We start from the raw sequence: 6490 nt of genomic DNA, 5'->3' as shown, positions 1-6490 counted from the left end.
CATACCTTGTGCTTTGCTGCATCAGCTGTGAAGTCGTCCCCCAGAAGTACACTGGTGTTACCCTGCCAGTGGAGTGGCAGTAGAAGGATTACCCGGGACCGAGTGCTGGAGACGATTATCCACTGGGGTATTGAGGACAGGAGAGTGATTTATGGTATCACACGAGGCTCCTGTCTAGGGCGTTACCCTAATATCGTTCGTGGAGTGGCCTGACCAGCGTTGCGGGTCCGGAACCTGCCAGCAGACCTGCTGGACTTGTGGTTGACGGCCTCCACGGCGGTGCCCCCAGTGGACCTGTGTTTTGGCTGACCTGTGGCCAGGGTAGGCTCAGCTTCTCAGAGGATTCGTTGTGAGGCCACGAAAAAGCACCGAGGACTTAGCACCGAGAGCCTGTATCCAGAGTCTTCAACAGAAGACGATTGTGTATTTCCCCTGTACAGTGTTAATACCCCTCCCCCTGTGCACTTTTTTATATATTATTTATTGGTGATGGGAACAATTATAGTCTTAAGTTCTTAACTTTCTTTCCCTTCCCCTTTTATTTTACTTGCGTCACGGATCTCATCCCTTGAAAGCCACTACTGGCTTGGGGTCGGATATAACTTCCTCTAAAAACATCAGAGTAAGAACCCCGTTGCGTCCCGAGAGGGCCGTAACACAGAGTCACTGTTAATTCCCGTTATCAGGGAACAGGAAACCTCTGTTTGGACTTAAGGAGGTCCTCCGCGGCCAACTCCTGACCTCATTAAAGATACAACTCACACCAGTTGCCTAATTGCCGGATATTAAGTGAAAAGAAACATGCCCAACCGTTTCTCTCCTGGTCCGGGGAGTGTACACTCGGTTGTAAACCCAGTTCGTAGACTACTAAGCTACTGAACCCATGGCAGGTGTATTCGAAATAGATGCTTCCTCTAGCAGGTATTACATGAGGGGAAGTGCTCTGCATGGACTGTGTTGTTGTTGTTGTTTTAGATTAAGCTACTCAGAACGAAATGTCCATGTAGCACGGACTAAGGCGAGCCCGTGGGTAGTGCTGTATTTTGTATTCCCGTTGGCTGGTATTATAGTTTGTGTGGGTTGGTTGTGATGTCGTCGTGTTCCTCCTTAACGGACAACCCAACCCACAACTCGGTAGAGTGTTTATACTTTACCAGGAGATCACCCTGGGCGCTTCTGGCTCTTGGAGAGGGGCTCAACGTCCCACGTTTAGGGGATGCAGTTCCAACACTTAGCCTCGTTGTCATGTGCACACACCCACTCGAGCCGCTGTGACTCCCCACTCTCTCCTTAGATGATATGATCTCCTCAATACCCTTTTGACTTATTAGTATTACCTTTTACCCTGTCCACAGCAGTGGTTCTTGGTTCTTTCTCTCTCTCTCTCCTTCTGTACTATTTCATGGAAAGCCTCACTAGGACAAGGTCAAATACCAGCAAATTGGAATACATTTACTGGACAAAGCACATACACAATACATACACACATATAATAATAATGAATCCTATACTCTATACTATTACAATCAGGGTGCACTCCAACACCATCAGAACTCTATCATCAGCTTATCAAGTGGTATCCTCTCTCCTGGTTCACCACCTGATACTATCAACCTCCTCAAGTAGATCAAGTCTACATACACCGTTGCACTATCAACAAGAGAAATATATATATATATATATATATATATATATATATATATATATATATATATATATATATATATATATATATATATATATATATATATATATATATATATATATATATATATATATGAATGTGTACAATGAAAATCAGCATGTGAATGCAATAACATATATCAGCATAAATGTTCCTTCATACACCGCAATGATCAATCGATCTCCCTATCAGTCCTAGAACACATACATCTGTAGGTAATCCAGCCTACGACTGTAACTCCAAACTTCAGTATAAAACACTCCTTGACATAAGAATGCCAACAATCACTCACCTCTCACTGCGTCTTGCACGCTAATGACAACCAAACACTATCAACTCCCTACAAGTAATCCACCAGAACTTCCCTTCCACCTCTGGAAGTTCACTACCCTGATATCTTTAGGTTCTTCCGGGCTTAACTACCAGGATCCTCTGCAGCTCCTCCAGGCTGCTACCATGAAGTTTCCTTGAGCAACTACGGTGCTTCACCCTTTTGCTAGGGTCCTCTACAGCTCTCTTGGCTGCTACACCATGAAGTTTCCTCGAGCAACTATGGTGCTTCACCACCTCTACAGAAGCACGTGACTCTCCTCTTCACTGCTTTTTCTCACAGCTCGAGGTCCTCGCCTCCACTACCTTGGAGTCTCATCAACTACTTCATCTGTGCTGGCTTCGAAGTTCTCAGCAACTTCTTCCCCAAAGACAAACCTGCAACCCATCGACACTCCAATAAAATGTTTCCCCTTTAACACATAAACAAAAATAATCACACAATATATTTGCCTCAAACCTCTATCTGTCCTCTACATACAGTGAGAGTGGACTCCCCCGTTTTGGGCGGGTCCATACTCCACCTGGCCTGGCGGGTGTGAGTCACACTGGGAGAGTCCTTCGCCGTCAGGAGCCGGGCTCCCTCAGTTACCTGCCAGCGCTCAGAGGGGATGGACATCGCTCCGTGTTCCTCCCTCTCCACTCTCTTATTTCAGGCCTTCTGCCTTATTAAAACATATCTAACTTATCAATAAACATTGCTACTGTCGCTGGGCACACGACCAACTACAAGCAATCACTATGAACTGGCGTATAACGTGCTTACCACAGATTGTCTGGTCGAGGGCGCTCCTCCCTCTGACGAAGCTTGATCAGGGCGCTGCCACGGCCCACAATAATATCTCTGGGCGGTTTAATACTCTCCTCTTCGACCAGGACTTGAGACCACAACGTTCCCAGCTCAGTTCCACAGCTGGCACGTCTACACACCTCTCTTCTCTTCGAGATATATCACTAGGGGTTCCCTTCTGACGGGAGCTTAAACGGAGCGCGGCTTTCCCCTGCGATGTCTGGCACTCAAGTGAGGTCAAAGCCCCTCCTTCTTAGAAGCGAGCCTCACGCCTCCAGCAAAATGTCCACATCTCCTAACCAGTCATTTATCTGTTTTCTTCTACACTGCCCATAATCTTAAATTGTTATATATATCCAAGCAACTATTTTACATATGGGTTATCACCTCAATATTTGCTAGACCTTCTAATCAGATCAGGCTTGATGAATAACTCTCAAGGAGGGAGACTCGTTTCTCCTGCAGGCTGAGGTCATAACACTCCCCTCCCCTTATTTTTGAGAGTTATTCCAGCGGCAAAGCTCGGGATAATACATCCGCCACCACACTCATTCTTCACCCAATATACTCCCTTAGGAGTCTACAATTAGTTCGTTGTTCCTTGCAACATCTGGCTCACAACTCTCCAGAAACATGATCTTCTCACAAACGATCTGACCTCTCTGGCACCTCTTGGCTAGGCTGTCTTCCTAGGACGCCTGCACTCCATCGGTCCACTCTACTTACTGTTTCCACCCTCCGTTACCTCGTCTTCTTCTCTTCACGTCCAGAGTCAGACGTCTACTGTCTGTACCTCCTCTGTCGTCTTCACACTTCCATCTACTGCCATCATACTTTCGTCTCCTTATATATCCGAGACATCATCCTTTTTGACTTCCATCGAGTCCTCGGCTTTCTTCTATTCCTCCATGCTTGCATCATCATCCTCTTCTCATACTTTTCACCTCTATAACACTCCATTTCTTCTCCTTCAACTCTTCTTCGTTCCCAAAAAGTTTCTTCAAGCACTGTACTACATCCAACAGCACTCGACCATACATGTCGCTTTACCTCTCCTAGAGTGCTCGTAAGCATCTCTCCACACATACTGTCTCTTCTCCTCTCATTTTCTCGGCTATCACTTTTCTTCATTATATCTCCTCCACGTTGTCTGTGAAACATGTCAACTCTCGACATCTCCCACAACTTAACTCCACTATCCATATGCTTCTGTGCTCGTGGACAATTTGACGTTTTACACCCGTCCTTGATCTGTCCACATCTTTCCTCATTCCTACTCAGCACAGTTGCATTCGCCTTCCGTCCCTTAATTTCAGCGGGCTGGGCTCTACTCAGGTCCGCTCTCTTCACATAATTCTTCTTCGGCTGGGCCATCTTCACTTTTGACCTCACCGAGACTTCGTTTTCCTGGGCTGGACCTTCATCAAACAGCCATGCTATATCTACATCGATATCTTCTACCGGTTTAATCGACACTGTCTCATCTTCTCCAGCGTCTCCCTCGTCGGCCACCACTGCCTTCGTCACTACCGAGACAGGGTTTCCAATGGCTTGGCGGTCTCCTGACTCATCTCCTCAGATGTCAGTCAGGTTCACACTCTCAGGTGTCCCACCCGTGCCGTGGCCTTCTGGGCACTCCTCTGGCACAGTCTCCGCTATGACTCTTGGCAACACCTTTGTCCCGCACAAGTCATTTCCCAGGATCACTTGGACTCCTGGAACAGGTATGTCGGGGCACACTCCCAACATCACCTCCGCCGACACATATTCCGACCTTAGCTGGACCGTGCATACGGGCATGTCACTCTCAGACAATAACCCATATACTTTCATATTCCCCCTGCCAGCTAATCGTCGATCATTCCCAATCAGGCTTCTCGCAATCAAGCTCTGATTTGCTCCGGTATCTCTTAAGATATCAACTTCTACTTCAGGTTGGCCTCCTACACTGATCCAACCTTTGCTCATGAACGGCCTATACCTCTCGTTCACTAAGTTCATCTTCTGTGGTTTGTCTTGGAACACATTAGTATATTTACTTCGGGGGTCACACATGGCCAGGGTCACAACTCTCTTGCCCTGCCGATAATCTCGCATCACGTGACCCAATCCGTTACAATTGTAACACCTCACCTGGGAAAAGTCTCTCCTATAAGAACCAGAGTGGCTCTGACTTTGTCCACTCGCATGAGAGTTCCTCGGGCCAGATACACTACCTGCACTCTGTGGGGCTTTACTGGACTCTTGATGTCCTGGATCACGATTAGTTTCTCGTTTAGCTCCTCCATCTTCACTTTCAGACAAAGTGCGCGACCTACTCTTCTGAGTTTTAGGGTACTTACTTTTATCCGCCCATTTATCAAAATTCTTCTCACCCCAGACTCTTCTGGGTCTCTCATAATTTCTTCCTCCCCAGACTCCACTGGGTCTGCAATTGCTGCGTCTCGCCTTGCTTTTCGCTCTGTTCTCCCTCAAGCTCTTATATGCTTCAGTAATCATATCCGCCCTATCTGCGGCATCTTTCACCTCCATTATCCCTGCTTCTTGGATCTTGAACTTTGTTTCGGGATGCATCATCTCCAAGAACTTCTCCATGACCATCAGTTGCTTCAGGTCAGCGTAAGATCCAACTCCAGCAGCCTCAATCCACTTCTGGAATCGTCTTTCCAGATCTCTTCTGTCTCAGCAAAAGTACACGCTCCAACTTTGATCATCTCTCTGAAGCGCTTCCTATAAGCTTCTGGAGTTAACTGAAACGAGCGCAATATGCTGCTCTTTACTGTGGCATAATCCTGGCACTCTTCCAGTGACAATTGGGTGTATGCCTCCCTGGCTGCACCGGTCAGTCTTAACTGGACCAGCTGGGCCCATTCCTCCTGTGGCCACTCCTTGATGCTGGCTACCTTTTCAAAGTGCTCGAAAAAGCTCTCTGCCTCTTCAGGAACAAACAAGGGAATGTCCTTCTCCCTAACCCTAACATCTGGTGAGTGTGATACCTGGGTGGTGCTCTCTGGCAATCCATGTTCAATCCTTTGTTCAGTCAAGGTTCTGTTCGCTTCTATCTGCATTTGTTTTGTTCTCTCTTTTTCTTTTTCGACCTGGGCTTTTTCTTTCTCAACCTCTAGTCTTACTTTCTCTTTTTCTTTCTCCATCTCTAGTCTTGCTTTCTCTTTTTCTACCTCCAGTCTGGTTTTCTCTTTTTCTACTTCCAGCCTGGTCTTCTCTTTTTCCTTCTCGGCTTCATTTTTCATCTTTTGTTCTAATTTCATCTTTTCCAGCTGGAACTGTCTCTCCTTGTCCTCACGCTGCATCTGGAGCTCTAACTGAAATCTCTCCAAGCTCTTATTCCGGCTACTCCTGCGACTGCGACTGCTCTTGCTGCTCCTACTCGATCCCTGGGATCTCACTTCATCCTGCCCATCGTCCTCCTTTCCACTTTCAGCTCCTTTCTAGGCTCCTTGTTCTGCCGCTTCTCTTTTGGCTCTCAACTGTCTAAGGATCTCATCCTTCATCCCAGCTACTTTAGATGCTTTCAACCTAATGCCACATTTTTCTGCTATTTGTTTCAATTGATCCCTCGTGCAACCTTCCAAGTCCTCGGGCTTGCCTGACTCTACAAATGCTTGCACCTTATCCATCTTTGTCCTGTGAGTCTTCCCAAGAGAGAGAATATACACCTGTGGTCA

Source organism: Procambarus clarkii, unplaced genomic scaffold, assembly GCF_040958095.1.
Source record: "Procambarus clarkii isolate CNS0578487 unplaced genomic scaffold, FALCON_Pclarkii_2.0 HiC_scaffold_129, whole genome shotgun sequence".
In the NCBI taxonomy this organism is placed as follows: Eukaryota; Metazoa; Arthropoda; class Malacostraca; order Decapoda; family Cambaridae; genus Procambarus; species Procambarus clarkii.
Note: the sequence above shows the minus strand (reverse complement) of the source record.